This window comes from Cyprinodon variegatus, unplaced genomic scaffold (assembly GCF_000732505.1).
Source record: "Cyprinodon variegatus isolate N-32 unplaced genomic scaffold, C_variegatus-1.0 Scaffold720, whole genome shotgun sequence".
NCBI classification, from domain to species: Eukaryota; Metazoa; Chordata; class Actinopteri; order Cyprinodontiformes; family Cyprinodontidae; genus Cyprinodon; species Cyprinodon variegatus.
Genome location: NW_015151173.1, coordinates 94,598 through 105,694, shown reverse-complemented (window position 1 = coordinate 105,694; position 11,097 = coordinate 94,598). Strand labels below are relative to the sequence as shown.

The following is an 11,097-nucleotide window of genomic DNA, read 5'->3' as shown; positions in this document are numbered from 1 at the left end:
GTTACCAAAACTTGTAAAACAAAAGAACAAAAGGAAGATTTTGGTTGTTTATGCAAATGGTCTCAATAAACTTTTCAATTGACTGCAGGCCCACAAACGTCACCTTTAGCATGGCAGAGCTCCCAAGTGCCACCTGGTGGTTGTCCGGGTACATTGCAGTTCTTTTTGAAATAAAAAAAACTGGCCTCAGGAAATACATCGTGATTCATGCAGGAATCACGCAGGAAACCGTCCATTTCCAACCAGTACCCACTGTATCACTCCCATCCTGCAACAACTCCACTGGCTCCCCATCAAACAAAGAATCATCTTCAAACTCCTCCTAACTACAATCAAGGCCCTCCATAGCTTGGCTCCATCGTACATCTCAGATCTCCTTCACATTAACACCCCCACCCGATCCTCCTACACCTTCCAGCTCTCCGTTCCCTCGGCCCGTCTTGTCACAATGGGTAACAGGGCATTTAGTCACTCTGCTCCCCACCTCTGGAACTCCCTCCCTCCTGATCTCCGTACTTTGGACTCCTTCCCTCTTTTCAAATCCAGACTCAAAACTTTCCTGTTCAGACAGTCTTATTCCATCTAGTTCATATGCATCACTCCAATGTTGTTTTCTTCCTTTTCTTCCTTTGGCTTTATTTTACTTCCTGCTGTTTTGTTTTCTGTGGCACCTTTATGCTTGTACTTCACGCTTGTATTTTCTATTTTTTAGCTTCCTGTTTTTAATGTTTTATCTGCCTGTACAGTGTCCTTGGGTGTTTTGATAAGGCGCTTATGTATTATTATTATTATTATTATTATTATAACAAAAACAGGAGAAAACTTTACTCAAAAAAATGGCAGTCCAATCCTACTGTTCCAGTGTGTACAGCTTCAAATCGCTCCACAATATTTCAGGAATCTCATAACATAAATGTTTGTTAACACAGCTGAGTATGAGATAAATACAATCAAACTTAATCACCTTTTCTATTTCTCTGTTCCTTCTCATCACAGAGTTCCTGGGCCCTTTTTGCTTGAAGTGCATCAATCCCCCAATTATATGTTAATGACACAAGGAAAGGAAAACATAAGTAAAATAATAATTTGAATTTACAATGCAACCCTTAAACAGGTTCCTTTTACATGGGAATTTGAATATAAAAGAAAAGGCAAGAAATAATAATGTCAAACCACTCTCAGCTCTCAGGCGTTCTTCTCAGACTCCATAGCGTACCTAGGCTCAACCATTTTGTCACGGGATGGAGGCATCATCTAGGGGCAATTTGGTGATCTTTGCCCTTAAAAAAATAAACACTGAAAATATTGCCTCTTATTATCTTAAACTTCTGTTCCAATTTTGTTAACCAAGGTTTCATGCACAAGAAGATTAAGAAAGAGTAAAGATTATAACAGTATTGTTAAAGGAGAATATAAGCAAAAAAAAAAGAAAAAAAATCCTTTTTCCTCCGGAAGTAAGTTGAGTGCCATCCCACATTATTTGTAAATACAATCTGCATTCTGACTTTCTATGCTTTATGGGAACATTTGTAACGCCACCTAGATCTAGAATTTATTGGACAGTTTATGCACTTGGATCACATAATCTCACATTTACATAATATTCCTGAATTAAATTCTTCAGGTGCTTTTCCAGTTGTAAAACCTGTTTTTATTCAGTAATTTACTGTTAGAAATGTATTAAGAACATGTGTGACAATCTGCGTTACATATTGGAGACAGAAATAATGAACTTTTTCTCTTTATTTGTCTACAGTCTGATTTCTAAATGAAATAATCCCTGCTATTGCAAACCCTGCATAGAAACATTTTAACTATTCCTTATTTATAATGTTTATTCTGTTAGATATTATTTGGCTCCATACAGATAACTAGGAATGTAACCTTTTTAAGATTGTACGTTTCATCTTGGATATTCATAAACATTAGTATTAAGTTGCGCAAACAATTTTACTTTCGTTTGTCTGACTCTGCAAAATTATGCTTCTATTTTCAACAGCAACACTTATCCGCAGAAAATGCTGGCAGAATATTATCAAGTTAGTGTGTCCACTCTAACTTTAATCATTCCTGTAGTTCTCAACAGCCAGATGCATGTCTCGACATGCATCTGGCTGTTGTCAGGTTAGTAGTTCTCTGCCAAGCTAGAAAAAATAAAAGGTTCTCTTCCTGTGGACTTTGAATGAGTGTGTATGGCAGTGCACAGAAGTTGTTTAATCAGACTGGAATGCAGCGTGACTGTTTCCCTGGATCAAGCAAAGAGAGACACGGACAGAAAAAACGTCTTTTGAAACACAAAGATATTTGAGTAAGTATTAACATACTTTATTTGTCTGGCTTTGAGCTAGAACTGTATTTAGTCTGTTTTAGTCTATAATCTGTTTTAAGTCTTTTGTCATCTGCATTTTTAATTCTGATCTGTTTCTATATTAAACAGTTTTCATTATACGCTTCACGTAGAATCATCTAACATAATCTAAAGCATAACTAACCTCTTACGTCTCTTAATATAATCGGTTCTTCACTTCTTGAACCAGATCTCATTCTTTGTTCGGTTTCAAGCATTATTTGTTAGTTTCCTCAAAAAGATAACTTCCTCATATATTGAAATAAATACATGTTACTTTTAACCGTTAGGATGTAAGAGTTTTATTTAAATCCAAGTAACATTTTGTACAAAAACATTTCAAACATTATTCTCTATTTCTGTATCTTATTGAGTAAATAGCTAGGCCTTACACTGGGGAAGAGCAAGTCTCACTCCAATAAAGATTCTGAATTATTAATGTGAAACCAGTCCAAGTGCTGATTTCTTAGTTTTGGTTAAAGTTTTTATGGAGATACATCTAGTTCACTGTTTAAGGACTCATAGATTCTCTAATTTATGGAAATTCATTGTCTTTAAATACTGCAAAGGCTTCTGTAGATTTTCTTTTTTGTTATGTTCTAGACAGTCTTAATTTAAATTTTCCTGATATATTTACTTTCAGCGGCTTCCTCTACATCCTCTTATATTTATATTCCATATAGTTTACAGGTAAACATGTTAACTTTATGTGCTACTTTTTGGCTAGATGATCACTCTGCTGATCTTGTTAAATGTTTCTATTTAATTAGTTTGAATCATGAGCTATTCTAACATAGTCACATAATTTTCACATGTCTCTATCTTCTGATTTAGTACTTAATACTATAGACTGTTTGTTTCAAATCACTGAATTTGGGAACAATTCCAAAGTATTAGCAGCTGAGCTCTAATGTAATATCCATTTATAGTTTTCCTACCTTACTATGACATTTGGCACAAACCGTGAGTCTTCCTTCAGAAAAGGTTTCAAGGCAGGTTTAGCAGAATCTGTGAAGAGAAACTTAAAGCAAAGTAATTAGTATGTTGTTAATGCAGAGTTTGCAATTAAAACCTGGTTCAAGTTGTGTCCTGCAGTAGGGAGGCTGAGCCTTTGTACTGAAATAAAAACTGGTCTGGAAATGTTTGATCTTTTCCATTCAGACCTTTGATCGATTAATACATCGTGTTTATCAACCTTAACAGAGAATGTAGGGATAATAAAGAAAACTGATTTCTGATATATGAAATAAACCTGTAGATTCACTGTATGGCTGAATCTTTACAAATCATATTTGGTGGTTTTTCAACTTAACTGTACCAAAAATAAAGTAAAATAAAATAAAATTCTGAAGACATCCCATAGGATTCAGGATGTAACTGTTGGAATGATTTACATAGTGGCAATTCGTAACATATTCTGAACATTTTGAAGCTTATTAATTACAGCTTATAATTTTCCCAATACTAATTCAGTCTTTGTTAAGTAAACATCAGCAAGTTTGGACAGAATGTCAGTGTGAGTTCTGTCCCCCAAAGCTGGAGTTTTTTACAACATGAACAGAAAAAAAGAAAAGAAAAGACAAAATCTTACTCTAATGTTATTAAATTATCTAAATCTCAGTGTTACTTAATTCTAATTGCATGAACTGATAAGCATGTTCTCTCTAAATCCTAAACTGTCTCTGCTAGATATGAGATATTCTTCCTCATGCTGGTTCTAAGTCTCATAATGTGCTCAGCAAACTTCACATCACTCTAAATTATATGCTGACCATATTTTGTTAAGCGTTTGTTTTAGAAAGTATCTGACCCTAACGTAATGCATTGTAATGTTACAAGATAGTTTTGCTATAAAGAAAACCATGATATTCAAAGGTTTGGAATGCAAGTTTATATTAAGATAATCACGACTGCTCTAAGGCATTGATTACACATTTTGATTGTATTCAGTTTGCAATAGATGTGTTTGGATTAGAAGTACAGTTAAACCTAGAGGTTTTTTTTTATAAAACAAGATAGATATTTTATTAGATATCATGTAAATGTAAATGTTTTGCTGATCTCTGCTGTTGTACATAAATAAACCATAATTCACTTACTCTAACCATAAAGCTGTGTTAATTTGAGTATCTGATGTGTTTGGCTTTTTTGCAGTGTTTGTTTCACGTCCAGCAACCAGCAACAGAAACCATCTCCTATTTTGGCCGAGCTTAATAAGTAATTAATTTTTAATTGATCCCAGCAGTGGGCTGCGATCGTTGGGCACACAGAGAGCAATCAGGGTTAAGGGTCTTGCTCAGAGACCCAGAGTGGCAGTCTGTGGAAGAGGGTTTTGAACTCGCAACCTCAGGATTCCAAGCTCTATGCCCTAACCACAAGGCCAGCACTTCCCTTCAAGGTTTTCATGTCTGTTTCAGCACTTTCTAGTTTTGCCAGTGATATTTGTGTGAGCCGCTTCAGCTAGATGACCGTGATTGATCCAGTCTCTTCCTCATTCGTTCTCGGCTGCATGGCTTCAGTTCACCAGGCTCACCTCAGTGTTTAGTAATCAGCTTGTCACAAGTCTGGACGGCTCTCATGCAGCTCCGAGCCCCCTGGCCTCAGGGCACCGTATCCTAACCTTTCAGCCAAACTCATCCAACTCCTATGTCTACATACCATTTTCTTCAAATTATTCAATTTCTCTGCAAATAAAATAGCATGTTCTTAATGACATTTTATATTTAAAACATCCACAATACTATTTGAGGTTTAATTAAATTCTCCATGTAAATAATTTGTCTTGTTAAATATTTTATGAAAGAACAATTTATAAATCATAATTTTCCAGTAGCAAAACCACATTTCAACTTTTGCTTCAAGGTGTTAATAGGATTTTATTTCATTTGTCTCTTACCCCTAATAATTGTTGAGTTGTATTTTCTTCTATCAAGTTTCGATGATTGCAGCAGTGTTTCTGTTTAAGGTTTCCACCTTATTTCTGCTACATTGAAAGAAGACATCGTGTTGCTACCATGCTACCACAGTGCTACTTGAATATTTTCATCTTCGTATTGATCTTTCTGATGCTCACAGTCATCATGAGCAAAGGTAAGAAAAAGTTACCTACTCTACATGGTTCAATTCAACTCAAAAATATTAATCCCAAAGGGAAATAACAGTAACTCAAAGGCTTTTTTGTTTTGGTTCAGTTCAAAGAAATGTTTAAAATTTGTCAGACATGACCGTTACTATACCTGCATATAGATCAATAGAAATATAAAACAGTAATTATAACCAAATCCTTTCTTATCCATCAGGTTTTAAGGTGATCCAGCCCCCATTTCAGGATGTTAACTCTGACAAAACAGCTTCTATCAGCTGTGAACATGACGCAGAGAACTTTAACCTTAGGGATGTTCGTCTAAACCTTAAAAAACCGTGAGTGACCTGATGATGCTTCTGTAATCATACAGCTAGTCAAATAATATATTTATTTGTGTGCATTTTAACAGAACTTGTTTTTAGTTTTTTCCTTATGTAAGTAGCTATATAACTTTGCTTTAGATGGATATTTAATGTTATTTTTTGGCATTTCATAGAGTTTAAAATAGATATGCTCCAACTGAGATATTATAATGTGAGATAAACCCTCACCATTAGTGTCTCCTCTTTTTTAAATTATCTCTGCAGCATTTCTTTGGTTGAGGTATACAAGTCCCTACCACTCCTACCTGCACTACATTTCACTGTGGGTTTATACTACACTGCTGTAATCTTTACAATCACGTACTTGTTGATTTTCCTACATATTCATTTTTCATGTCTCTATGTTTGGACCACACCTTGAAATTTGGATTTTTTTTTCTTATTTGTATGTCATAAACATAGATGGAAATGTTTCTCAGTTTTAAACATGGCCAATGTTTCTGAGTCAATAGTGTAGTTAGATTTTGACAGTTGTGGAAGAAGCTATAATACAATTGGCATCACATCAAAACAAACATCTTATAAAATGTATGGCCCAATTAAATTTATATTTTTTCTGAATTCACTACATTCCAATGTTAAACCTTTCCAAACAAAATATTTTTTTATCCTAAATAATCCTCATAGTTTTTCTTCCTGTTATGCCCATATGGGGTATAAATCCTGCTATGCAGAAGCTTAAACTTCAGCAAGGCAAGTGGGAACATTAAAAAAAATCTTTTAATGATGTTAGTAAATGATAAGGTTTGTGTTCATTAAAAGCTTCAATAATGATATCAAAACTCTGTTTTTTTTCCTAAAATCAAGCAGCCACACTATTAAACCACAAAGTCTCTTCAGCATAGCTACAGCTGATGCACTAGTCTGATGCTGACTAGTGCATCAGACTACTGCATCAGACTTGACCCACTAGTCTGGGGCTCTCCTGTCACATCAACATCTACATTTCTTCCTTGACTACATTCATGAACCTCTTCTGTGATGTTCCCTGTTTATTCTCTGGCAGCTTTACCTTCATTCCTCTTATTTTCCCAAACTTTTTCAGCTTTGTCTTTTCAATTTCATTTTTTGGAAATTTATTAGAGGTGTCAAAAGCATTTTTACATTTATTATTTCAGTAGAAGTATAAATCGTAAAAACACATTTGCAGAACTTAGCTTTGCTTTGGTTTTCATTTTCTTATGAAAGTAGTTATTATTTGCTCTTAAAGATGTGAAGACTTTCAATTTATTTAAACTTTTAACACATTCTCACTTGAAAAAAAATTTTTTTTTCATTATCTATTTTTTTCCGAGCTTATGTCACATTACTTGGACAAACCACGGTTTTTCTTCTGCACCATTCAGTTTATTCATTTAATATTTCATCTGTGTTTTAACTTTTAGGACAGGAACAAGCAAGCTTTGCCAGAAGGGAATGTCTAGCTGCCCAAATATTACTCAGGAGCAAAAAAACGACAGACAGTATGTCTTTACTTTGAAAAATGTTGGTCTTGAACAAATGAAGTTTACCTATGAGTGTGAGATAACATTGGAAATAAATGATCTGGATTTGACCGAAAAGGGAGAACCAACCCAACTCCTATACAGTATGTAACCCAACCATCAAATCACATTTTATAAAGTCTTTTGTTGGTTCTGGTAGAAATCAGTGTCACAATACCGAAATGGAGAAGAATTCCATTAGTAGGTCTTACAGTACCCAAATCTATTTTTCCTAACTCATCCTTTATTTCCATCAGATTTTAACGTAAACCAGCCGCAGTTTCAGGATGTTAATCCAGACCAAACAGCCTCTATCAGCTGTCAACATGATGCAGAGGAATCAACCGTGCAGGAGGTTGGACTGTACAGGATTTCACAGTGAGTGTCCTCTCTATGGTGTCTGAGAGGGTCATATTAAAGCACAGCTAAGAAAAATACCTTTAAATAGATGAACAGTTCTACTAAAGCAGCATAATTAAATAAGTTTTTAATAATCCAAACTTTAATTTTATTTCAGCTGTGATGTTTTTGTCATGTTGGGGTTCAGGTTTCTAACCCACATGCAGAACACCAAGGAGTCAGAGTAAAAGTTTAACAATTTATTAAAGGTTTGCACAAGGTTGTTTAACAGATTCTGGAATCAATGATAAACACAAGGTTAGTTGATAGGTGCTGGAATCAAATCCGGGACTGGTCACACAAGGCTCTCTGCAGAGAAGGACAGTTAGGTTAGCCAGGCAGCTAATGATCATGTAGCTGAGAGAATGTGCAGATCTGTACCTGTTCAGAGATTCAGGCTGAGCAGCAGAGGGAGGGAACCAGGAGGGTCTAGAGACTGACTGATGGCAGAGGGCTTGACAGCGACAGAACTTAGCTTCAGGCTTGTGAGTGTTCAGAGCTTCTTCAAGTTGCTTCTTGAAGGATGGTAGGCAGATCCAGACAGTTTGAGGTTTTGTTCTTCAGGTTTGTTACTGAGAGCAGGCAGGCAGGTTTCAGTTGAGTTGCTCTTCCAGAGCTCCAGGTCTCAGTCAGATTCTTCCTAAGAAGCAGAGAGGACAGAAAACTGGTTAGGTTCAAGTCAGGCTTTCAGGGAGTCAGAGAATCAGGCAGGCTGGTTGGCTCAGGCTTGCTAACCGTAACTGGCTTAACACTCTGGCACTCAAGAGTAGTTCTGCCGCTGCTTATATGCTGGTCTCCCCTGATGAGCAAATCAGCCGCAGGTGTGGTAGTCAGCTTCAGCTCCAGGAGACCTAGGACGCCCTCTGCTGGAGAAAGGTGGACAGATCTTCAGATCCCAAAAGTTTTATTAGTGTTTTGGGGTTTTTTCTAGGATATTTTGTGTCAGAACTATAACTGTTGTTTTTAGTAAGCTTATTTTACTTCTCACTGTATTTTAAAATAAAAACAGAGTAATCTATGTTTTTAATACTTTCCTGTTGTTTTACTTTAGTATTGAAGTTTACCCAGTTGTGAAATTTGTTTTAAAATGATTACAAACACTTTAATAAATGTCATGGGTGACATTTTTTTTCTTACATCCTGTTTACATTTTATAAGATTAGAATTTAGGATATCAACCAATATAACCTTTATATAACAGCTTAATTAGACTCATGCATTTTTAGCCTTGAGCCTCCATTTTCATTGTTCAGGAAAAAGAAGAATAAATATTTACATTAATTTTCACAGCTGACATTTGATATTTAACATTACATGAAAATAGAGACACATTCTTTATATTCAGAACACTTTTTATAATTCAGCATTTCTCTATTTTGCAAATATTTAATCAAAATGCTCTCTCACCTTTTGTTTTGCAACCTTTTGTAGATGCAAAGCCTTTACTGGCATTATGGCAACAAAACTTAGCAGGGATAATGTTGTTTTCAGCTATACTTGAGCTGATGAAACACAAAAGAAAGAAATGGGAAAGAATGGCAGTTATTTTTACTCTTTACTACCCAAAAATTTGACTTAAAGATTTGTAAAAATCTCCCGTATTCTTGATAACTAATATTACTATTTCCAAAACTGCCTTTTTTAAATCCATAACTTAAATTAAAGAATATGTATACTAAAATGTTAAATATATTTAAAAGAAATAGATATAACATTCTATGGTAACATTTATATCTTAATTGGATGGATAGAAATAGAGGGGCTAGAAATGAGCAATTTCCTAAGAAGGTAGATGTGTCTTTTCATCTGGATCTTTATCCAAAAATAAACATGAAGATCAGTAAATATTTATCTGGATATAATAAAGGGATTCCTTTTATAGAAATGGCTAAAAGTTTTACATCACTTTTCATTATTTGGAAGAAATAAAATCCTGAAAGTTAGACGAAAGCATTTTTTACACTTAGCTGAATGGTGTTGTGCCACCACATAATTTAACTTTTATTTCCTGGGTTAGTCATACTTAGATTTAAATTATCTTCTGCAGGAGAGATCTGGCAAAGTAGATGCCTTGATTCTAATTAATAGAGTCAATGAAATGTTTAATCTTCATTTTAATGTTTAGGGAAATCCAAGAGAACATCTGCCAGATAGGAGATAAGTGCACAAATATTGTCCCCTATCAGGAGAACTCCAAAAAGTTTGTCTTTATTTTACTAAATGTTGGACCAGAAGAAATGAAGTTCAGCTATCAGTGTGAGATAAAGGTGAAGTTGGGATGTGTGAAAAACACCAGCAAAGGAAAACCAACCAAGCTAAAGCAAGGTATGTGATTACAACCTACCAAATCAATACATTCACACGTTATTAAAACTGGTACCTTTACTAACAAAACTGTAAAGTATGGATCTCACGTGTTATACAGTAAGAGATGGAGATCACCCTAAATACTCTGAGCGGAAGTCGCAGAACCATTAGAAAGAGGAAGAAAGAGAACTATACCGAAACTAGCTTACAGCTTATAATCTGGTGTTCCTTAATATTTAAAGATGCGTATAATGATATCAGTTAAACCTCCTACCTTCAGAGAAGCTTACAATTTTTGTCATCTAGTCCCTGCCTGTATATCCACCAAAGTAGCTGAACAACTTTGAAATGTCCGCGCTTTGACCAGAAAATATTGACCAACTTAGAATGATGCCTTTTATGAATTATCTCATTTGCCCAAAATGCAGCTGTGTTAAAGGAAAAGTCCGGCCAGCAAGGAATAATCAATGGATCATTATCTATACCTAAAACTAATATGTTTGCGGTGATTTAATGAATTTAGGGTAAATCAGTAAAAAAATGAAAGTAATCAATTTCGTTGCGATCACTGAGTCTGGAAGCGGCCATTTTTGCTGAAATATAGTAACACCTCACTCCTGACATCTTCCAGCGTCGTTCTCCTCTCTTTACAACCACAACAAATGGGAGCTACTAGGCACATCTGCAATCAAAAAATATTTAAGATTACATTGGGTAAAATTGAAAAAAAAAAAAATAGTTATTTCACCTTTTCCTGATTCCTGATCCTCCAAAACGAGTTTGTCGTTGGATTGCCAACTTGAAGAGGGAGGAAATTCTATCAAAACTTCTGGCCAGAGAAAAAAATATGTAAATATGTTGCCAACATTTGGAAGAAAAATGTTTTCAAGATAACTTGGATAATAGTTCGTTGTGACAAACACTTGATTGTTCAACAGCTGATACCGATGTCATAAACCAGTAGGTGGCAGATATGTTCTTTGACAAACATGGATGCCTCCAGTAAAGCACATTCAAATGAAAATTACTCTTAATTAAAAGCACTTATCATTTATTGAACAGTATGTAATAATTTTGATATTTATAGTACTT

The 11,097-nt window shown here is 34.9% G+C and overlaps 1 long non-coding RNA gene across 2 annotated transcripts in view; it reads left to right on the top strand.

The window, feature by feature from the left end:
• Positions 1–7,206: 7,206 nt before the first annotated feature.
• LOC107097751 overlaps positions 7,207–11,097 on the top strand; it is a 13,969-nt gene continuing 10,078 nt past the window's right edge. Inside the window, exons 1-3 of one of the 2 annotated variants that reach the window (XR_001481856.1) lie at positions 7,207–7,403; positions 7,557–7,677; positions 9,824–10,017. This is a non-coding gene — a long non-coding RNA (uncharacterized LOC107097751). Of the gene's footprint in view, positions 7,404–7,556; positions 7,678–9,823; positions 10,018–11,097 lie in introns of those variants that run through there. The other variant, XR_001481857.1, reaches the window with a different exon arrangement.